This window comes from Gracilinanus agilis, chromosome 2, assembly GCF_016433145.1.
Source record: "Gracilinanus agilis isolate LMUSP501 chromosome 2, AgileGrace, whole genome shotgun sequence".
Classification (NCBI taxonomy): Eukaryota; Metazoa; Chordata; class Mammalia; order Didelphimorphia; family Didelphidae; genus Gracilinanus; species Gracilinanus agilis.
The window spans coordinates 487,277,925-487,303,010 of NC_058131.1; the positions used below are offsets into that span (position 1 = coordinate 487,277,925).

The 25,086-nt window shown below is 35.8% G+C and overlaps 1 protein-coding gene across 9 annotated transcripts in view; it reads left to right on the forward strand.

Moving 5' to 3' along the window:
• NRXN3 (neurexin 3) overlaps window positions 1–25,086 on the forward strand; it is a 2,038,283-nt gene that overhangs the window by 1,643,405 nt on the left and 369,792 nt on the right. The gene's annotated exons all lie outside the window — the stretch shown is intronic.

Consider the following 25,086-nt stretch of genomic DNA (forward strand, 5'->3'; position numbering starts at 1 on the left):
AGAGAGAGAGAGAGAGAGAGAGAGAGAGAGAGAGAGGGAGGGAGGGAGAAAGAAAAGAGAGAGAGAGGAGAGAGAGAGAGCGCTGAATGCAGAGACAGAGAAGGGAGGGAGAGACAGAAAAAAGGAGAGCTCGAGAGACAGAGGGAGAGAGACAGAGAGAGAGAGAGAAGGAGAGACAGAGAGGAAGTGAAACAGAGAGAAAGGAAAGGAGAGATGGAGAGGAGAGACAGAGGGTGAGAGACAAAGACCGAGAGAGAAGGAGAGACAGAGAGAGATGAAGAGAGACAGAAAGAGAAGAAAGACAGAGAGACAGAGAAGAGGGAAGAGAGAGAATGTGTGTGTGTGTGTGTGTGTGTGTGTTTAAGAGAGAGACAGAAAGGAGAGAGAGAGAGAAAAAAGAGGAGAGAGAGACGAAGAGAGGAGAGACAAAGAGAGGGAAAAGGAGAGACAGAGAGGAGGAGAGACAGAGAGGGAAAAGGAGAGACAGAGGAGGAGGAGAGACAGAGAGAAAGGAAAGGAGAGATGGAGACGACAGACAGAGGGAGAGAGACAGAGAGAAGGAGAGACAGAGAAGGAGGGGAGAGGGAGAGAGAGAGGAGAGGAGAGATGGAGAAAGATAGAGAAGAAGGGGGAATGGAAAAAGAGAGACAAAAGAATGCACATGTGATTTGAGGAAAAATGGAGAGCCAAATCTTATCAGGTTTTTAGACAACCTCTGCAGAAAGTCAGCAATAGTTTCTTGTTGTTAATCCATTGGCAGCTACTTTCACACTAGCACACCTCTTCCATATAGTTCTAGGGAAGGCAGGGAATCTCTCCTCACATTTGTTTCTCACCTAAAACTGCAGTGCCCTTGATTTGGTTCAAATATTATAAGGGGCCTCCTAAATACCCATTCCATCCACCTGGCATCTTCCGTTCTCTCTTCTTTTTTACATTTGCTGGCATGTATTCCTGCAGGACTGGCCCTCCTTCCCAGTTGTTAAGAGCAGATGGAGAGAACGGTGGGCCTGATAGAAAGGGTTAGTGAGGAATCCCCATGGTTGGACTCTAGGCCTGACATTCTCATTAAATGCATCTGATAAAATGCTAGCCCCAGGTTAAAGCCTTCCAGAACAGTGCCAAGAGGCCTCCCATAATGTTTTTCATGTAGATTGTTTACAATCCTAACCAATGCCCCATAAAACCATTTTATCCCATATTATATCCTATATAAGGCATTAGTGCTTACAGCAGTTTCCTTTCATGGCCCCCTAGGAAAGGGTTTAATGAGGACTTCATAGCATTTATCTATTTTCCAGAAATAGCCAAAGTCAATCATTATGTATTAGACTTTCCAGTTAAATTGATCTGAAATATAGCCATACAAATGCTAGTCCTTTCCTCTGCAGAGTAGGTGGTATTATCTTGTACATCATTTTCAGTTGGGCAATTTAAAGGTTAGGGAGGTTAAATGATTTGCCTAAAGTTATACACCGTATCAGAATTAGGCAGGAGACCCAGGTGTCCTACATCCCATTTAGTTCTCCACTAGACGCTCCTCAGCTACAAATCATATAAACCACCTCTGATTTAGAATGCTTGTGAATGTCATTTGTCACTTAAACGTATGAAAAATGTCTCCCTGTTGTCACTTGGCTGCATCCAGCCTGTCATGTCAAGCGGCATTGGCTTTATTATTGAAATGAAGGGGACACTTGCACCATTGATCTCAGTGGCAGTTGGCTTAAGGAAAATCAGACCAGTCTGTCGTGGAATATAGAAAGATATCACATGGCATACAAATTGGCCAAAGGATGATCACAGATGATGGCAGCAGTTGGTCGGTTGCCAAACTGCTTCCTTGCTGCCCCCTCCTTACCTCATTAACTCCTGCTGAGTAACCAGTAAAGAAGGACTTTTGAAGCCCTGCTGATTTGCATGTAAATATGATGAGATCTGGAGCTTTTGCTTAAATGACCAAACTGTCCCAGCTTAGAAGTGAGACAACAAAAAAAAAAAAAAAAAGAAAGAAAGAAAGAAAGAAAGAAAGAAAGAAAGAAAGAAAGAAAGCCTTAGAGTATGAAAGAAAGCCTGGAAATAGAATCTTATATATGGAATCAGGAAAATCTTAGTTTCAATTTCTCTTGAAAGACTTCCTTGGCTGTGTGATTTTTGGTCTCAGTTTTCTCATCTGTAAAATAGAGATAATATATGAAGTGACTCCTTTGGGGGGGGCAGGGTTGGGAGGCCAAAGCATTTTCTGAATCTGAGTATGAATTCTGCCTCAGCTATACTCTAAATGTGTGATCCTGGACAAGTGACTGAATTTCTGCCTTGGTTTCCCTATTTATAAAATAAAGATAATAATAGCACCTATCTTACAGTGACGTATGAATGAGTTTATGTATGTAAAAAACTTGTCAAAACTCAAAGTGCTAAACAAAGATATGATCAGTTATGATCACCCTCCTCCTTCCAAAAGTCTTATTGCAATTTTAAGCTTTTTACACAGCTTTTAGGATAAAATAGATAAATAGATGAATAAATAAAATAGATAAATAAAAAATAGATAAACTATAGTACATAAATGTAAGAGAATATTGCTATGCCTTAAGAAATAACAAATATTAACATTTCAGAGAATCATTAAGTAGTGAAGTTTGTCTTCATTTTCATTTCATCTCATCAAGAGAGATATATGAAATCCTGAAGAAGATTTACATGATTCTATGAAAATATGGCTAAAGGGAAAGAGCATTGACCGTGAAGCCAGATGGTCTCAGTTCAAATCTTCCCTCTGTCCTTTACCAACTGTGAGATCCTAAGCAAGTCATTTTGCCTTTGTTGTCTCAAGTTTCCTTATGTATAAAATAAGGAGGTTGGACAAGATGAACTCTGGAGCCTTTCCAGATGTAGACCTGTGACCCCAAACTTCAATAGCTAAACATGCAACACACATCCACCAGAATAGTCAGTCATGTTAATGTCCACCAGATTCACACTGCAGGAAATCTGTTTAGAAAGGAGAGGGTTTGGGGTTTTTTTTTGTTTTTTTTTTTTTGGTCTCTTTATCCATAAACAGGGAAGAAGAAACATATCTGACGATAGCAATGAAAATGAGAAGTGTGCAGGCATAGAGATGGGAGGTCTGAGGTTCAACTATAATCTCAGACTAGGTTTGTGAGCCTAGGCAGCTTACTGCTCCCCATCCCAATTGCCTTGCCCTGACCACTCGTCTGCCTTGGAACCAATAGAAAATATTCATTCTTAGATGGAAGTTGGGAGTTTAAAAAAAAAAAAGAAAAAGAAAATCAGAGGTGTGAGCATTCAAACATTCCCCAGTCTAATTTTCAAGCCTTCTACTGGGAAAGGATAAGGATTACCTTTAATGTGATCAAAGATTCTTTGGAATACATAATACTTTAGCTGCTTTTATTCTCCATTGATTGGAGAATAAACAAACTGTAGTACATAAATGTAAGAGAATATTACTGTGCCTTAAGAAATAACAAATACAAACATTTCAGAGAAGCATGGAAAGGCTTGTCACCTATTGCTAAGTGAAACTAGTAGCACCAGAATAACATACATAATGGTTATAACAAAAAAAAAAAAGGAAGGAAGGAAGGAAATAAAAGATAAGTAATTAGAATGGTCGAGAATAGCATTTTAGAAGAAGTGAGAAAATATGACCATCAACTGTTCTGATAAAAATTCTGTGAAGATTGTATATTAATTTATAATTATTTATTAGTAAAGGTTAGAGAGAGAGAGAAATAAATATATATATAGAGATCATCTGGTCACCTTAATCTCTAGCCACTTTATACCCCATCCCTGCTCCATGAGCAAGAGTTTCCAGCTCAAAAGAAAGAAGGCCACTGAGCAGGACTGCTCTGTCCACTTTCTTATAGGGCCAATGATGTCATTCCTGTGTCAATCTGGTTGGACAGACTTGAACTCAGTCAGGTCAGAGCCAAGTCTTCCCAACCAACTCCTTACTTAAGCCACCACATCCCATTATTACATGCATGGTCAGTCAAAGGATAGGACTGATATGAATCAAGAATGTTTTTTAAAATGCAGGAAGGGGGTACAATTTATATTAAATTCACACACTCCTTTCTTTGCAAAAGTTGTGAACTATGGATCTGGAATATTCCATATACTATCCATCTTAGTTAATTTTTTTGGTGTGTTTGGTTGAACTGCTTTTTTTTTTTCCCCTTTATAGTTTTATTTTTATCACAACTTAAGTAGAGGAAGGGGAAATAGGAGAGTTACTATAAGATCAAAAGGCCTCAAAAAAGCTTTATTGGATTTTTTAAAAAGAAATATTTGCAAAATTTTTTTTCATAAGGCTTGTATGAAATAGGTGATACAGACATGATTATTTCCATTTTGCAGATGAGGACATGAGCTCAGTAAGTTAAATAATCTGTGTTAATAATAAAGCTAGTGTTAGATAATGGATTCAGATTCAAGTTTTTAGACTCTAAGCCCACTGTTTGTTTTTTATTCCCCACAATGCCACACTGCACACCTCATATTTTTCCCCCACTACTTCACCAGCTTAATTTTACCTTCTGGAATAGATTCTCCCTATTCCTTATTCCATGATGTTGGAGAGAGAACCAATGTGCCGTCTCATCTGCCTCCAACTTAAAGTCATTTGGGCTGCAATTTGGGCCCCCTGTGCAGAGAAGTCAATGTGACATGGCTATTTGTAGGAGGGCTGCTGGGCCTCTGTTGGAATCATTTGAGACCATTTTCCCTCGCAGATAGAAGAAAGTGATCCACTTATAGGAAGAATGCAGTCTGCTTGCAGAACTGATTTCAATTATCCATCCTGGCACTGACCACTGTTTGCCCTGTGGTTAAAAAGTGATAAGGAGGAGCTATAGAACCAGAGGAATTTATATGTGTGTGTGTATGTGTTTGTGTTTGCATATGTTTAAGGGTATCATTATGCTTTTTATCTTTCACATTTCCTGTGAAGCTTGGGGAACTCCTGTGTTAGGATGAGAGTTTTTTATTTGTTTGTTTGGTCTTTTTTTTTTAATGAGGCCATTTTATGGTAGTGGGTAATATGTAAAGAGAAAGTCTTAGGATTAATCAGTAAATTTTGAAAAAATGATGTGCCCTGATGCCTTTTCTTCATGGACTATTATGATGTTTGAGAAGTATTAGGGGATTACATTGATCTTGTATTGATGATGAGAAGTAGGAGAGGTTGGGGATAGAGTAATGTGGGGAAAAAATGTCAGGAGAGTAATTCTTTTAAATATTCAAGAAGGTCTGTAGCAGTAGCAATGGACTGACATTCCAGCTTTGGAGAATGATTACTGTAGGTTTTCCAGTGCCTATGTTGAAACCTATTTATTTTCTTTTCTAAAACTTTTTTTAATGAATGATTATTCATTAAGTGTAGAGATTCCAAGACAATAGACATTCAAGGAACATGTTCATGAAAATGCAGGAACAACAAAGTTTGATTTTATTTATGTTTTTTTTAAGAATGGGATATCAAAGCATGATTGCAGGTAGCACGGAACAAGTAGAAAGAAAAAATGACAGTGAAAAATTGAGAAAAGACACTAGAGGAGGTAGGAGACCATTGATTCAATGACTTAGAAAAGGAGAAGGATTTCTTCTTTGCTATAAAATAGAACAAATGAGGGAAGGATGGGGGGAGACATGAAAGCATCTTGAAGTAATAGAAATGGGGGGGAAAGGAAAAGAAATGGGGAAAAAGATGCAGGAGCTTATGAGAGATTGTCTCAATTATTCTCAAAGCAAGAGAGAATAGCATTAAGGTTATCACTGTAGGAGAAAAGAAGAGAAAGTTCAGAATAGCTACTTTAGGGATCAAGATAGATAATTAGGGAAACTAGCAGGATTGACATTCAATTGTGAGAGTTTAATTGAGATTAGAGAGCATGACCTAATTGGTATAGTTTAATGACCTTTTTTTATCAATGTATCCATTTGGTCATAGGAGTAGATTTGAGGCTATAAATTTATTGAGTATTAATGACTAAAAAAGAAAAGAGGGTTAAGTTATGGAGGATAGTGCATAGATGAATTAGTTGATTATTGGTTAAAGATTATGAAGGGAAAAAAGTGGATATGGTTAACAAAATGGGAAGGGATTAGTGGATTAAAGTGAAAAAAATCAAAGATAATCGAGGTGTTAGGAGAAATTCAAATATATGAGATAAGAATTTCATAGTCTAAGTTAGTAGATATTAAATATCTTTGATTAATAGATAATTTTTAAAATATAGGTAATGGGAGTTGAGGAAGTTGATTAAATGGCAAACCAGTGTTCTAAGGGGACATCCATATGAATCGTGAGGACAGAAGGTGAGTTAGAGACAAGATTGTTAGGTTCTGAACCTGAGAATGGAGAAAGAGGTAATGGGTAGACATGGGTAGTAATTAAGAGTTTTCTGCCTTTACTGAAACATGAATGCATATGATAGTAACCCTACCAGACTGTGAGTTTCTTTGGCAGAAAACTTTCTCAAAAAGCATTAGATTTGGAGTAAGAAGACATGAATGGGTTGTTATTGCAAGAACAACCCTGTGGTTTTGGAGGCAGTGTGGTACAAGAATGTTGAAATTAGAGTTAAAAAGAACTGGGTCTCAGCTCTACCTTTCTACCTGTTTGGCCTTGGAGAAGTCTTTTCTCCTCTATGGGCTTTAGTTTCCTCACCTGTAAAATATGGAAATTGGACTCGATGAGAGGTAATGTGCTTTCCAGATTTCAGCCCCACAATTCTATAGCCCTGCAGTGAACCTGCTGATGGGATTCTGTGATGAAAGCTTATCATCTGTGACCTCTTATTTGAACATTTTGCACGTAGGCATGACCTACCAGAGTTTGTGTCCCAATGGCTCAGCCTTTAAGAACCCAGGGTCACATTCATACCATGATAAAGCATTAAAAAAGACTTTGGTAGATGGCTTTTTTAAAAAAAAGTTTTTCCTATAAGTCTTTTTATAGCTTTTATTCTGTAACAAAATAATTTTATTAGAATAGCATGAATTATTTATTAAACACATTATTTATTAAATACCTTTATTTAGCAAATATTAAAAAGAGTACAATTTACTTTTTAAAACATTTATTCTTAAACATTTTTTCCACAGTTACATGATTCAAGAGTACAATTTACAGCAAGATTGAAAAAATGCAAGTGCCAGCTAAGGAATAAAACCTTTTTCACCTTAAATTTCAGTGGTCATGAATTTCCTTTTTAGTCTAACTTTGTTATTCTCCCAAATCTAAGTTTAAAATATATCCTGAATCTTTTATTATTATCAGATGCTTTATAGTGGAATCTCTCATGTACCTGGTACTGGTGCTCGTCAAAGAGCCCCCAGGACAATGGCCTGCCTTATAGATGCTTCCCTTTTTTAGAGGGAAGTATTTGTTACCTTAGCTCTGTTAATTAATGCTTCAGCCTTGGCAGTATTTTTACTCACCATTGCCATAGTAGAAAAACTTACTCATATTTCTTTCCTACTAGCTAAAATATAAAAGAAAACTCTCCAATACAGAATTATTTGGCTTACTCATGACTTTTTTTCTACCTATTTAGGGAAAGATTCTTCAGCACTCATTCAGCTACATTTTATCACTCACTTTCCCCCCATCATCTTTTTTTAGCATACATCACTAAATTATTATTTAATAATGCCTTCAATTTCTTAGATTTTATCACTTGGATTTTTGCTGATATATAATGTTTCTTAAAGGAACCAGAACATTTCTGCTAAAGTGCACAAAAAATTCTTTTGAACAACAATAAAATTAAATATATTTATATATGCCTTTCTTTTTCATTATATAAAAAGTCACAAGAGTGAGGTCTTGTCATGTAAAGAACAACCATCTAATCCCATCCCCTCCCATCTCTACCAAAAAAAAAAAAGGCCCTGAGAACATTACAGCAATTTGTTTGTTGTTGTTCAGTTGTTTCAGTCATCTGGGGTTTTCTTGGCAAAGACATTGGAGTGTTTTGCCATTTCCTTCTCCAGCTGATTTTTTACAGATGAGGAAATTGAGACAAACTTAGTTAAGTGAAATCGCTCAGGGTCACACAACTATTAAGTATTTGAGGGCCAGATTTGAACTCAGGAAGATTACTTTTCCTGACTCCAGACCTGGTACTCCACCAATGGGCTATCTAGTTCCCCCCTATAACAAGAAGAGGCCTTGGGAAAACTTAAATTTGTTACTTTCAGTTTGCTAAAGCAAATTCTGGAAGACTTTATTTATTTTGTTAGTCACTAAATGACACAGATATTTTTTGGGAAGATATTAGAATTTTATTGATGACTTTTATTTTTCACACCAAAGAAGTGTCTGAGCATATTTTCCTTCTCCAACCCTAACTTCACTCTCATACTGCTTCCCATTGTAATTGCCAGGAATACTTAAGGAAAATCAGAGGACATTTGCTTGATAATATATGGAAAATGTTTAAATCCATAGTTTTTTCTACCTCCTACCTCAAAAAGCAAGATCTGAACTGTATTTAAGGCATATTACCTGGTATGTGTTCGATATAATTAAATGCTTTTAAAAATTGTGGATTCTATTTGATACATTATTTGTATTCGATATTCTTTGAGTTGGTACTCAGAAGACAAGCTTCACTTAAATTGAAAATTCACTTATGGTGAACAATACTCCTGATGATGCCAGTTATATAAAATTATACTTTACCATTATAATATTCCTAATAGTGTATAATAAAAACTCATTCATGTGTACTAATTGAGAAAAGGAGAGGTAGGTATGTGCATTTTAATTTTTGAAATGATGTAGTCATGGAAAATTTTTTGAAATGTAGCTTTCTTTCAAATAACTTGAATAGCAAACTGAATTCTAGTAAAATTACTGCCATAATTGACTGATAATGTTTTGCTAATTAGCATGACAGGAGCCTTTATTTTTAGAGATGCTTTCCACTTATATCTTTTTTCTTTCATATTTTGCCACTTAAAGGAATAGTCTAAGTGTAATTGAAATTGTTTTCTTAGAATATTATTTAAGCTATTTGTATTTAATAGACAACTTAAAAGTGACATTTTATTATTTTTCTTCTAATTTTCTTCTTCTTTTAGTTTAATATTTATTTTTAAATTGAATTTAGAATTCTCTCTTTTCCTCACCTCTTCCCCTCCCATGGAGAAGGCAAAAAAGGTGATATAAATTTTACATATGAAATCAGGAAAAACAGATTTTCATATTAGCTATGTTGTTGAAAAAGAAAAAGAAAGTAAAAATATTATGCTTCCATCTGGATTCATCAGTTCTTTCTCTGGAAATGGAGAGCATTTTTTATCATAAATCCTTCAGAATTATCTTGTATCATTGTATTGATCAGAATAGAAAAATCATTCACAGTCAATCATCATATGATATTACTGTTACTGCATACTCATTGTGCTCACTTCATTTTGTACGAGTTCATATAAATCTCATTTTTTTCTGAAGCCACACTGCTTGTCATTTCTAATAGCACGCGGGTATTCCATGACAATTATATATCACAACTTGTTCAGCAATACCCCAATTGATGAACAACCCATCATTTTCCAATTCTTACTTTTTCACCACAAAAAGAGCTGCTATAAATATTTCTGTACATGTCCTTAGCTTTTGTCTTTAATCTCTTTCGGATACAAATCTAGGAGTGTTATTTATGGTCAAAGGATATAAGCCTTTGAATGTGGTTCCAAATTGCTCTCCAGAATGGTAGGAACATTTAACAACTCTACAAAAAGTGCATTAGTGTCCCAATTTTTCCATATCCCCTCCAACATTTGTTACTTTCCTTTTCTGTTATATTAGCCAAGTAGCTTTGAGTTGATACCTCAGAGTTGTTTTAATTTGCATTTCTCTAATCAATAGTGATTTGAAGCATTTTCCCACATTATTACTGATAATTTTACTTTCTTCCAAAAATTGTTTATATCCTTTGACAAATTATCAATTGGAGAATGACTTGTTTTCTAATAAATGTAACTTAGTTATAAATGTATTTGAGAAATGAGGTCTTTATGAGAGAAACTTGCCAAACCCCTTCCCCCAGTTTCTGGCTTTCCTTCTAATCTTGGTTGCATTGGTATTGTTTCTGAAAAACCATTTTAATTTAATGTAATCAAAATTATCCTTTTTTTACATCCTCGTGACTCTCATTTGGTCATAAATGCTTTCCTTTTCCAGAGATCTGACAAGTACATTATTCTATTCTCCCCTAATTTGTTTATGATACCACACCCTTTATATCTTAATCATGTACCCATTTTGACATTATATTAGTACACATTATGAGATATTGTTCTATACCAGTGATTCCCAAAGTGGGCGCCACCACCCTCTGGTGGATGCTGCAGTGATCCAGGGAGGTGGTGATGGCCACAGGTGCATTTATCTTCCCTATTAATTGCTGTTTAAATTTTTAAAAAAATTAATTGCCAGGGGGCTAAGTAATATTTTTTCTGGAAAGGGGATGGCAGGCCAAAAAAGTTTGGGAACCACTGGTCTGCACCTATTTTCTGTCAAGCTGTTTTCCAGTAATTTACTATACTGTGTGTTGCGTACCTAATTTCTTCCACCAGGCCACCATTGTATTCCTTAGCTCATGCCCAATTGTTTTCCTGATCGTTTTATTTGTTATTGTTGTTCAGTTGTGCCTGACTCTATGAGATCCCATGGCCTTTTTGAGTGTAGGGTTTCCTTGGCAAAAGATACTGAGGTAGTTTGCCTTTTCCTTCTTCAATGCATTCCCATTTTACAAATGAGAAACTGAGGCAAATAAGGTCTAAGGGACTTGCCCAGGGTCACATAACTAGTAAATGTCTGATGTCCTATTTGAACTCATATCTTCCGGACTTCCCACACAGCACTTTCACTGTGCCACGAAGCTGCCCAGGTTTTTATAATTACCAATTTGTAATACAATTTGAGATCTGGTACTTCTGGGCCATTTTCACTTTTTTTTTCATTGATTTCTTTGCTATTCTGATCTTATTCTTCCAGAAAATTTATATTATTATTTTTCTATCTCTCTTAAGTAATTTTAGTAGTTTGATTGGCATGGGAATGATATATACATTTTTCTATTCAAGATGTTTGTTACATTAAAATATTCAGTAAGCTCCCTCCTTATCTCTACGTCCCCAATTAAAGAAGGCATCATTTAACAAAAAGAAATAGATAGGTAGATAGACATAGACATAGATAGATGGATAGATAGATGGATGTATAGGTAGACAAATAGAAAGACGGATAGACAGATAGATGGATTGATAGATGGATAGATAGATGAATAGACTGATAGATGAATAGACAGATAGATTGATAGATAGATGGATAGATATAAAAACTATGTCTTATTTCTATTTATCATTTCTTTCTCTGGAGGTAGACATATATTTTATTCTTTTTTTTTTTCTAAACCCTTACTTTCTGTCTTAGAATCAATACTGTTTATTGGTTCCAATACAGAAGAGTGGTTAGGGCAAGGCAGTGCAGTTTAAATGTCTTGCCTGGAAGCTAAGAAGTTTCTGAAGCCACACTTGAACCCAGGCCCTCCCATTTCCATGCTGGCTCTCTATCCACTGAGCCACCTAGCAGTCCTATACATTTTATTCTTGATCCACATACTTCTAACAAACATTCAGAAATCACCTACTCCATCATTCCCACCCAAGAACTACATTCCTTAAAACAAATGAAACCACCTATGGAAGTGATCATATGAATGACAGTTTCCAAAGCATTGTGCCTGCATTGTCTGTAATATTTGACCTAAGTTTTGTTTCTTTTTATTAAACAATATTTTAATCATTTATAAGTAACCTTTATTCCAAATTATTGAAATTGGAATAGAGATTTTGCTCTATTGTATTTTCACAATGAATTAAAAATGATAAAGAACTTTTCCAGTGGCACAAAAGAGGAAATGAGTTCCAGTCTCTTACATGGGGAATGAAACCAGTATGTGTCTGGGGGCAAGGTTCTAATTATTTTTGTTTATTAAGGATCCCAGGATAGCTCTCAGACGGTAGAGGTGATGCTTGCCTTGATGTCCTGGACCCATTCCAGTTTAGGTAATTGCTAATTACAATCTGTCCACCTAATTCCCAATACTCTAGCCACTGAATGCTATTTTTCTTCACTTAGCAATATTTAACTATTGTTTACCTACCAAGATATATGACTCTTAGAACAGCTGTTTGCCTTCTGTCCCATTGACAGATATGTTTTGGTCTGCCTTAGACTTTCTGTATGTATAAGAGATAAAATAAACCAAACTTTTGAACTGATTGGTATGGAATTCATTTTATTAATCTAGAAATTTATGTTTTATCATCAGTAATATCCAAAAGAAAAAAGTATCTAGGTTAAATGTATAGGTACACTGAGATGCTTAGCTGAAGCTGAGATGTTATATCTAGAATCTCATGGTTGGAAGAGATCTCAGACTTCATCTAGACAGAAAATGATCATCCATCCAACCCTTAAAAATGTCTAGTGAAAAGAGCTCAGGAGAGAAGGGATTGGAGCTAGAACTAAAATGGTAGTTACACGAGAATGGAGACAGGGATGGAGTCAAGATAGTGTCTCTTTTAGCTATTGCCTTTATCCAAAATTATGCTTTCATTTTCTGCTTCTTTGGATGTTCTCGAATGATGTTTTTTTTCTATTCACTTAATAAATAAGAATGGAAAGAAGGGAGGGAGAGGGGAGGAAGGAAGGAAGAAGTAGAGACATGAAGAAGGGAAAGAAAAAAGAAAAGAAGGAAGAAAGAACCTACTATTTCAAGGTAACCTATTTCACTTTAGGACAGTTGTAAAAGTTGGGGAAAAAAATTCCTGTCATACCATATCCTTTTTTCTTCGGCTTTTACCCAGAAATGCCTATTTTGTTCTTTGAGGTACAAGAAGTACAAATCTAAATGTTCTTTGAGATGTTATTCCTCCCTATGCTTGAAGATAGTTATCATGTTCCCCTTACTCTACTTTATTAGGTTAAAAAATCTACAATTAATTCAAAAGATTCAAATATGACCTCAAGGCTCTTTATCATCCTATTATATATTTTTAAAAGTCCATTTCTTCTGTCTGGGAATTGATACTAAGTATTGGTTCTAAAGCAGAAGAGCAGTAAGGGCTAGGCATTTGGGATTAAGTGATTTGCTCAGGATCACACAGGTAGGAAGTGTCTGAGGTGAGATTAGAATCCAGGTCCTCCTGACTCTGAGTCTGGCTCTCTACCTATTCAGTCACCTAGTTGCCCCCATCCTGATATATTCTTCAAGTTTATCAATATCCTTCCCCAAATGTGACAGTCAGAAATAAGCCTTGTTTTCTATTTGAGCAGTCTATGTAGCTCACTTCATAAACCTTGGACACTATATGTCTCTTAATGTGGCCTGCATTCATATTCACCATTTTTGTTCTGACCTGTCCAGTCTAAAAATTCTTCTCCATAGGCGATAAAACAGAAATAATTTAAGAGCCAAGCCACTTTGCCTTCATTCCATCATCTATTATCATTGTTCCATCTACTCCAAGCAGCAGTATTTGATCCTTTTCTTTTCTTTCTAGAATGTGATCAAATTGTTCCTGGAATAATTATTCCTAGAAGAGGTATATCAGTGTAATACCCTATCACTCCATTCAACATCTAAGTGACTTTCAGGTCCAGAGTGTCCTCTATGTATGTTGTCTTGCTCTTTGGAATGTAAACTCCGTGTTATTGCATTTGCTTTTTAATTTAAATCCCCAGCATTTAGCCTTGTCCTTGGCACTAAGTAAGGACTTAATAAATACAATTTTTATTCATGCAGTCATTCATTTATGTAGTTATTAAGTCTCTAATATAGCTATAAAATCCTTTCCTAAACCTTTACTTTTCAGGACAAGCCTGTGGTAATTCAGAGCTGTATCACATTAGGACATAGCATGGCCAAGAATTCTGAGATTCCAAGAGTTAAAAGCCTTTCAGAAAGTTAATTGATATGAAGTCATTTGGCAAATTCTAAGAATTACACTACTGCACAAAAGACTGATGGGCACACCATAGGACATTAGGCAGATATGTTTAGCAACCTGCTTTTCTGACTCAGCCTTAATCAGGGTCTGCCTGAATTTATTAACTGTCACCTCCTCCTCCATTCCTTCATTGGCATATTCTCCCCACTGCCACCATAGATTATTGCTCTTATACTATAGACGTATTAGCAATAGACTTTAAAACAAATACATTCATCATCCATCACCATGGGTATTGATGAATGTCACCCCCTAAATTTCTTTCCCTTTAAAAGAGGGAATAGTGCTAAAGAAAATGAACATCTAAAAGGATTTCATAGATTATCTAGTCCAATTTATCTCTCTCAAATCCCTGACAGGTGATCATCTACCTATCCCTTTAAACCTTTTGTAAAGTGCCATCTTCTAGGGCAACTAGTCCTACTTTTTGATAGTTCTGTTAAGAAGGGTTGTTTGGTTTTTTCCTCACCCCTACCCCTTATATCAAGCCAAAATATGCACTTCTGCTTTCATCCATTGTTCTTAGTTCTTTGGTAAAACAGAAAAGATTAAAATCTCTTTGAAAGGGAAAGACTTGGAATATTTTAAGAAGCCAATCCTGACCTTCCTTGAGTCTCCCCCCTCCAAGGTGAGTGCCCGCCACCAACATACAAACACATATACAGCCTGAATATCCATAGTTCTGGGTAAACTCTGTGTCTAGCATTACCATGATCTACCCAATCCATCCAAAAATGAAATGAAGTTTGTCTGATATGATTTTCTTCTCTTTCTTTCTTATGCTTAGCAAATAGAATATCTGAGTCAAAAAGCATGAGCCTTTTGGTCATTTTATTTGAATAATTACCTACTGCTTCCAGAATGACTATACCAATTCACAGTTTCACAGACAATATATTAGAATGCTTATCTTTCCACAGCTCTTTCAAGATTGACTATTCCATCTTTGCCAATTTGCTGGATGTGACCCAAAACCTGGGGGTTGTTTTGATTTGCATTTATCTAATTAGTTGGGACTTGTAGCATTCCTTCACAAGTCTATTTTCTCTTAAGAACTTCCATTTCTCTCCTCTACTGTTCAGCATGTTATAGAAATATAGAAAAAGCTCTGGACAGAAAGGCATGGATTTAAATTTTGAATCTGACACTTAAAATTGTGTGACAGTGGACAGTCATTTAAATTCTCTGAGTCTTAATTTCCTCATCTGAAAAACAAGAATACTCAAACCTGTAGTATCTACCTTGGTCTTCTGTTATGAGGATCAAAAGAAATAATGCATGTAAAGTACTTTCCAAATTTTAAAGCTGTACATAAATGTTAGTTATTATTACTCTACTGTCAAAGCTTTCCATCTTGGGAGCTCCCTACTTCCCTTTTTCCATTTAAATTTTAACTTTAACTTTTAATTTTCTCTTGATTATTTTTGAAACATTGTAGATGAATGGCTATAATATTTAAAGTCATAGTTAATGAAATTGAACCCTGTTTTCAAACAAGATAACTCTATGGCACAATGGATAGAGCACCAGAGCTGTAATCAGGAAGATGAGTTCAAGTCTGGACTCAAACTCTTTCTATCTGTATGACCTTGAACAAGTTAGTTTTAAACCTGTTTGCCTCAGGTTCTTCATCTGTAAAATGAACTGGAAATGGAAATGGAAGAAAACCACTGTAGTATCTTTGTCTAGAAAACCTCAAATTAAGTCATAAAAAGTTAGATATGACTGAAAACGTCTGGACAACAATAAATTCTAAAACACCATCTTCTTAACAAGATATTTGTACTCCCAATTCACCTTTTTTTTCTGAAGCCTTATCTTTTAAATCTAGGTAGTACTGATTTAAAAAAAAACCTACCAGTGCATATAGTAATAGGTCTTTGTTTTCTTGCCCAGAACATGTTATTTTTGAGTCTCATACTCACATAATATAACTATAAGTGACAGTGGATATTGGATGAGGGCAGATAAGTAATTATTTAAAAAACTGATGTCTCTCGAAAGTCTCCATCATGTCCAAAGAAAATGCTTCATAAAAGATAGACAGCCAGCTAGTCACTCCATTGTTCATATTTTGTTAACAAATAGATTCTTTCATATTCTTCAGTTGATAGTCAACCGTGCCAGGTGTTGTGAGGAAAAACTACAGTCCCTACAATCCTTACTATCAGTGTGACTGAGACTGGTGGGTTTCTTAAGCTTTGGAGTTTGAGCAGATTACCCAGACAGGCAGACAGACACAGACACACAGACACACAGACACACAGACACACAGACACACAGACACACANACAGACACAGACACACAGACACACAGACACACAGACACACAGACACACAGACACACACACACACATACACACACACACACATACTCTCTCTCTCTCTCTCTCTCTCTCTCTCTCTGTCTCTCTGTCTCTCTCTATCTCTCTCTCTCTCACTCTCTCTTTCACTCTCTCTCTCTTTTTGTCTCTCTCTCTGCATCTCTGTCTCTCTCCCTCAGAAAGACACACACACACACACACACACACACACACACACACACACACACACACATACACACGTCCAGCATCAATGAATGAATGTATTCTGACCACCATTGGATAGATAATCTTTTTCCCCCTAATAAAATTAAATTGACATAATTGTTCCTTAAAGCAAATTAATTTCCTTTTTTTAGAGGATTTATTTCTATTCTACTATATAAATTGCAATGTTTTGTGGTCCTTATTTTCTTCTTCCTCTTCTAGGACAAATTCCTACATACTGATTCAGATTAGCATTCTCCTCTGCCTTTTCAGAATCTATTTCGTTTTTTTTTTCTTTGAAGCATTTCTTTTTTTCTTTCAAGGAAAATTCTTTTCCAGATAACCTAGAGAGATATAAACGTCTAACGAGTTTACCTTCTTCCATAGTAGGGAGATCAATCTTTAATTTTTGCATGTGTAGGTAATGACTAGGACAGGTTGATGGTACAATGGATGGAGTGCTAGAAATGGAGTCAAAAAGACTTTCTGAATTCAATTCTGGACTCATACAATAGCTGTGTGACCCTGAGCAAGTCCCTTAATCCTGTTTGCCTCGGTTTCTTCAACTGTAAAATGAGCTAGAGGAGGAAATACCAAGCTACTTTGATATCTTTGTCAAGAAACCTCAAATGGGGGTCACAGTCAGGCACAAGTGAAAATATCTGAATAATAACAAAAGATAATCACTGAGTAGAGTATAAAAAAATTGTAAAAGAAGCATCCTTAAGGTCAATGTTCATTCTTTCTGTTTGTTCCCATTACTCATCTCCCACATTCCATACTCATAAATTGATACAAAGATATGTCATCCCTTTTGTACTATTACAGACATACTTTACATTACTTAACAGATGTGTTTCTAAGAAGTAGTACATGAGTCATTTCTTTTTGCAAATCAAATAATATTATAAATTACATGGGGAAGCATATTAGGTTGAAAAACTCATGGTAAGTCCTTTTTATAAAAGTGAGAAATCCTTGTGTGATATGAATAATTTTTCCTTTTGCAAGCTATCTTTTTTTGTATATATTTGGTTTTCTAAGGTGGAGTGCAGAAGTAATTTGTGATGTGTGATGTTTCATTACAATACTACTGGTAGCATGATAGAATTATTGTCTGTGTCCAAAATATGGCTCTTTCCACATTGAAAGAAATGGTTATATTCCAAATTGGACTGGATTTTATCCTGCAAGAATAAAGAGAATTGCAATATAATGACTAAAAACCATTTTTCACTTCTAAGAAATCTATGTAAATAACAACCATCACCTATTAATGAGAACAACAAACAATTTCATCAGGATAGACTGAAATACCATCACTTCGGTACTTAGACCATTTACCTTTACCAGGAATTTCTCTGTTCCTAAAAGTGTGAGTATATACTATGGTTCTATTCTGAGCCTCTTCTCTTTTTTTTTTTATAATCTTTCTTGGTGATTATATCACTTTCTACTGAGTTGACTATTAATTCTGTGCAGTTGACTCCCAGATCTATATACTGAGCTTGTGGTTCTCTTCTCATCCCTTGTCCTGAATCAACATCAACTACCTTTTGTAAATCTCTCATCTACCTAGATGCCCCATAAATATATCATACTCACTATATCTCAAGTAGAATTCTCTTTTCCACCTTCTTAATTTCCCTATTTCTATTCAGGGTGCCAGAAGAAAGCTAGCTAGCTTACTAAATAGAACACTGGACCTGGAGTCAGGAAGATCTGAGTGAATAAAAATAGAAGCAAAAATAAAGGGGATGTCTGTCCTTCTGGAACTGACATTCTAATGCTATAAGACAATAGAAAAAAAGGAAATTGAAAAGTGGGAGCTGAGAAATGGAGATAAAGGAACTCACTTTGGGTAATGGTGAATTCCAATGTGTCAAAATCAGTACTAAAAGAAGAAAGAAGGACTCGCCTAAGCCCTTCCTCAAAATGGAGGTTCCAAAGATAAACATCAATGAGAGAAAGGGGGAATAAAGATGGAAGAATGATCTGGAATTAGAAGACCACAGGGAAAAAGGGAACTTCCAAAGGTCAGAAGGCAACTGAACAATAGTGGCCAAGTCTAGAGTGTCAGAAACAGAGATAAGAGAGAGCTAATCATACCTCTCCCTGGTTTAAATAACTTCAGTGTCTCCCTCCTTTTTCCAGGTTAAAATCCGAACCCTCTGTGAATTTAAGATCTTGTACAATCTGGCTCCAGCCTACTTAGAAGGTTTATTTCACAAGCCTTTCCTTTATGCACTTCAAAATGGCCTAATTTTTGTTTCTCATATATAATATTTATCTCCCATCTTAGTGCCTTTTCTTATGTTTACACAAGTCACCCCTTCATCAATCAATCAGTAAATATCCATGTCTAGAATAATTCTCTCTCCACTTCTTGAAAAATCAGTTTTCTTCAAGTGTCAAATTACATACAAGGTCTATCCTGATCCGACTAATTGCTAATATTCTTCTTTGCCCCACTAGAAATTACTTTGTGTGTGTATGTGTATAATTAAATATATATACTTAATTATGTATATATTTAAGTGTACTTATCTGTATATATATATTGTTTCTCCAACTCTCATAGAAAGCAGCTAGGGGCTGATATGTGAAATAGTTGATGGAATGAAGGATTTAGAGTCAAATAGACATTGAGTTTGAATTCTGCCTCAGACACTAGTGATGTGACCCTGGGCATGGTCAGTCACTTAGTTTCTGTCAGCTTCATTTTCTTCATTTGTAAATGAAAATAATAATGATACCTATCCCCCAGAGTTATTTGTTATCAAATGAGTTAACATTTTGTAAACCTTAAAGGAATAAGTGCTAATTATTATTATTAAAATCCTCAAGAGAAGGGATCATTCTAATTATCATCCTTTTGGCTATAGTATCTAATTCTTAGTAGGAACTTAAACAGTTTTTGAATGTCAATGAATTAATAGATTCTCATTGGTGTAGGTTCCTTGCTCCTTCAAATGTTTTAGCAATCCTTATTATGTTTTTTTTTTCTCCTTCAACCTCAAATCAGATTTTCTAACTTACTTTTGTCATCTTCACGTGTGTCTATCTTCTACTTAAAGTCATCAAGTGTAAAGGCGGATATTCACATGATTTGTCAAGCTCTTCGGAGATTTCTCTGACTTCATATTCTGTGATAAACTTGAGATCATAAGTGGAGATTGTTTTTATACTTGTCTCTCTGTTTAAGCTCATCAAGAATACTTTTTTTTCAAGAGATTCCATTTGTACAAGATACAATTTTCATTCAGCGTGGTAGTATATTTTGAATGGGTCTTCTAGGCTGATTCCTTTGGATCCAAGTTTTATTGTGGATTGTCTGTTGCCTTTGGCTTCTAATCAGTGAAAGTCACAGTAGATAAAAATGTATTGTGTCTTCTTTGTGCCAAGCAATTTGCTATGCACGATGGGTGTAAAGAAAAGGCAAAAAATAATTCCTGTCTTCAAAGAGCTCATAATCTAATAGGAGAAGACAACATATAAGCTGCAAAGCAGGGTCAAGGGCTGGGGGAGAATACCTAGTGCAATAAAGTCTTATAGCCAGGATGAAAATTGATAAAGTGAAAACACTATCTGTAGCCTCCTCAAATGGAAGAATTCACCCCCTTCCTCTCCAACCAGAGGGAGGAAGGGATCCTAGGTGGAGGAGGTACTGGGGAGGAGTGAGTTTCAGAGTTGATGTCAGCATGCAGAATGATGAGACTTCAGGGATCATTAAGTACAGGAGAGCAGCCAGGTGGGAAATGATGAGGTGAATGCCCTATACTCCCTCTTTAAATGGTTCTTATTAAGATCATACTGCATACTCTGGGTTAGATATCAAGAAGTCTATAAAAGGAGTATAATTATACCAATAATAATGATGATTATGATAATTAATCTATACCTTTTGGTCCTATGTTACCTTTGCCTATTATACAAGAATTTATGATTTTATATTAATGGAGAACTCTCGGGAACTCCATCATTTAGTATGTAAGTCCCAGGGAGTTGTGTCAAGTATGCATGATTCGAGTGATGAGGGTCACATAACTAGTAAGTTTAGGAGGTAGGAATTGAGCCCAAGTTTTTCCAGAATTTGTAATGTCTATTCACTATTCCATGTTGTTTCCACTTTTTTCCCCATTATCCTCCTTCCCATAAATCCTGAATAAGAAATTCATTCAGTATTTCAGAAGCCTTCTTCTAGGTTTCTCTTTTTTCTTTTTATATATATATATACATATATATATATATGTGTATGTATATATATATTACACATATATTTTATATATGGTTTATTTTTGTTTATTTTATCTATTTTATTTATATATGTATATGTTTATAAATTCTATATATGTACATAATGTATACATATATTATACACATATATATATTATTTGGGTTGTAGATCTCTAATCGTTTACTATTGTCCCAGGGCAAGCTGCTAACTTGAAAGTAGTGTGATCTTTTTGTTTTGTGAGATTGTTAATTTGCAACTGATGCAACATAATAAAGCAACTACTTGCCATTTTCTGTTTTTATTCATGAGCACACTTTCATGTATAACTTGTTTACATGGAACTATGAGTTTTAATAGTTTTGTCATTATACCCTATCTGCTCTAGGTTCACAAACATTGGCAAAATCCTTGCTCTCGTGTGTGAAATGAATTCAAGAGGACTGACATAGGATTCTATCTAAGAGTTTCTCAGAGCAGTAGGATTTTTGGTAACTTTGAGATGTTTTCATGGAGACTATGGAAAGATTAGAGAATGAAATAAATTTATTTCTTACTTTCAGTAACATTGGATGAGTCAGTTCAGATGAAGAATATACAATCTGAACTTTTGCTCCCAAAATAAAATCTAAGCCAAAATGAGTTTGACTCCTGGGAGAAATTAGGTAGCATCCTTCTTATTAGGCAGCATTTATTGAGCCTCCCCAAAGGATAAGGCACATTGTTCAGAACATTCAAGAAATAAAACTCCCTGACTTACTGGAATCTGTATTCTAGGCATGAGAATCTTGACCTTAGTCTTTAATTTTTAATTCCATCCATAATAAGGAAGGTGGTTTATCAAATTACTAAGAAGGGGAAAAATAAGTTTTTTTCTTACTGAACTCAGTCAGGAAAAGTAATAAGAAAATCCCAAGAGCCCGTCAAGAATCCCATTTTCTCCCTATTTGCCAGTTGAGAAGGGATCAGCTAAGCCTGGGAGAGCTTGTGCATGGATTTTGTTAATTGAACTGAATGTTTTGTTCTTTGGAGTTTGAAACTTCGTGACTTGTATGTCTAATCCATAACTCAGATACTGTGGAAAGTAATTCACTGTATCAGATGAGCCCTCGTCCACTGCTGGTTTTCTTATTTCTGTCTCATCAGAGATAGCAAATTGCTTCTATTGTGTAGAAGGCATCATTTAAACACGAACCCTATTTGAAATGTAAGTGTGGAATAATGTTAACAGGAGAACATTGGCTTAATAATTGTGCCTAAGGTGGCAATTTGTACTTGTGGATGGGGGGTAGAGGTAATGTATGTCCTAAAGTAATATATCCAAGGAGTCATCCCAGGACCCCAAATTGCTGTGTTGATGAGGTGCATCTTCTAAGTGTGTGATTGTGGCTATTAGAATAGAAAGATACGTATTTTCAGGATGTTCTGACTTTGAGATGTCAGGCAAGTTGTTAGTATTACAAAAGAGAGCCTCACATTACTGGAAGATTCAAGAACTTTATGCCTTAACCAGGTCTGGTTATATGTCTGAGTGCACCCCATCCCCCTTAACCCTTCCTCAAGGCAGCACATGTGCCTGTCCCTAATGTCACTATTATTCTGTAATGGAAATGTATTATTTCTCCTCAGACTGATGATGAGCTATGCTATCTGGGAGGCAAAAAGCCATATACTGTACTTTCTTGATCACTTTCTCTGGTGGAGAGAGCCATTAGAGGAAGTCTCCTTTCTACCCATTAGCAGTTATGCAAGTAAAATCAAATGGGTGAGAACAAGTCAGAGTACACCATCAAACTTCTGGTATTCATCGTAATCAACTTAGATGAGTTTTAATGATTTTGCCATTACAGCATAACGTGTTGCTGTGTTCCTTTGGTGCATTTTGGCCCTAATCTTAGAACACACAGGTGTATGTCAGTAGTATGCCCATGTGCAGAATGAGTTTGGTGAGGTGGGTGAAGGATTGGAGTAAGAAACTGCAGAGTAGAAAATATGTGAAAATGAAAGCCTTCTAATCAGTAATGCTGTGACTTAAATCAGCGACTATGTGTCTAAGAGTATTCTGAGTACCTTACATACCTGTTAATGTTTTATTTTGATATGGTCTTATTTAAGTCAGTGAACAGTAGTCTGTACAGTTTCTGTTCTCCCTCCATGTGCATCAAAACTCTCAATGGAAGAATATTACCAACCAAAAGAGCAGTTTTTTTAAACCTGAGAAATTTTTTTACTTCCCCAAACAGTTAGTTATTTCTGTAGAGACCAAAAACAAGCAGTAGATTGTGCTGACTCTTAAAAATTATTTCTATCTGTCATCTGTCTGTCCATCGATCTAACCATCTATCCGTCCATCCATCCTCCTGTCTGCCTGTCTGCCTGTCTGTCTGCCTGTCTGTCTTTCTGCCTATCTATCTATCTATCTATCTATCTATCTATCTATCTATCTCTATGTCAGTCTCTCTATCTCTCTATCTCTATATCTCCATCTCTATCATCTGTCTGTCCGTCCATCTATCCATCTGTCCATCCATCCATCCTCCTGTCTGTCTGTCCGTCTGTCTGCCTGTCTGACTTCCTGCTTTATCTATCTATCTATCTATCTATCTATCTATCTATCTATCTATCTATCATCTGTCTATCTCTATGTCAATTTCTATCTATCATCTGTTTGTCTATCTCTTTCAGTCTATCATCTGTCTCTGTCTATCCATCTATCCATCTGTCCATCCATCCATCCTCCTGTCTGTCTTTCTGTCTGCCTGTCTTTCTGTCTATCTGTCTATCTCTCTCTGTCTCTCTTTCTCTATCTCTCTGTCACTCTGTCTCTCTCTCCATCTATCCATCTATCTATCTGTCTGTCCATCTGATTATTTTTCCAGTCAGAAACACTTTTGACTATACCATTACACATGATTTTATGACTATAATAGACAGCAGTTACAATATATAGCAAACTAGGGCTGTAACTAGGGTTGGCCACCTGTGCCTTTCCCCTAAAGGCCCAATATTTTGTAGCACTGATAATCAGTAGGTAGCCGCAATTTAGTTTAGTATCTAGTTAGGGAAGGTTAGTCCTCCTGACTGGGGCATCTAAGTGGCACAGTGGCTACAGTGCTGGCCCTGTAGTCAGAAAGACATCTTCCTGAGTGAAAATCTGGCCTCAGACCCTTTTTAGCTTTGTGACCATAAGCAAATCATTTAATCCTTTTTGCCTCAGTCTTCATCTATAAAATGAGCTGGAGAAAGAAAAGGCAAACCACTCAAGTATCTTTGCCTCCCTTCCAAAAAAACCCAAATGGGGTTGCAAAGAGTCGGATATAACTGAAATGACTCAACAACAAAAATCTGACTGGATGCATCTCAAATGACCTGCTCCAGCCTCACTCTCTCACCCAGCGGTGGTCTCAGCATACTCTGGGCTCTCATTATACCACAGGACAGAATCTCTCCTTCTGCTCTTCTTTCCTGTTCCCTAATTAAAATTAAATTTGTTTCAGGAGCATTTTAGGTATATCACTATGATAAAGGTATGTTTGGTTTAAGCATTCTTTTTGCTTCCAAACAATCTACAGTTTTCCGTAATTTAGCCAATTTTGCTAAGTAGGGTAAGAAACATTACAGTAACATTCAATTGACCTACATTCTGGAATAAAATAGATTTAAAAGAACAATCAGTTAAAGTTGTTGGTTAAAAAATATAATTACATCCATACTTCCCAAACGGGAAACATTTGAAGAGGTCCATCTTCTTGGTGCTTCCCTTTCAAAAGGACAATTTTAAAAAGACTGGTCAAGCTACCACATAGAATGGAGTCATTGGCATAAAAACAATTTGGACATTTGCCCAATGACCTCTGGATTAACCTATTCTTTTCCAGGACAGGGGGAGAGAAAATATCAACCAAGATCTGAGCATGAGCTCCATCTCTCAAGCAGCCCTAATAACACCACAGTTATTTTTTCCCCTTAATTCCTATATATCTTCTAGGTAGATGTTATATATACATCTCTAAGACTACTGGGTAGACATAGAAATGTTCCCATCCCTGGATATAAAAGGTACGTTTGCACTAACTATTATTAACATTATTTTATTAACTATATCATATATTATAAACACTATATTATTAATTATTTTATTTAATTATTATTCTTATTTGATTAATTTATTAAAACTATTTGCACTATTATTAAGGAAAATAACTTTTGCAACTAAAAATAATGAAAAAAAACCCCAATTTTCCTTCTTACCTTCCCCCTATC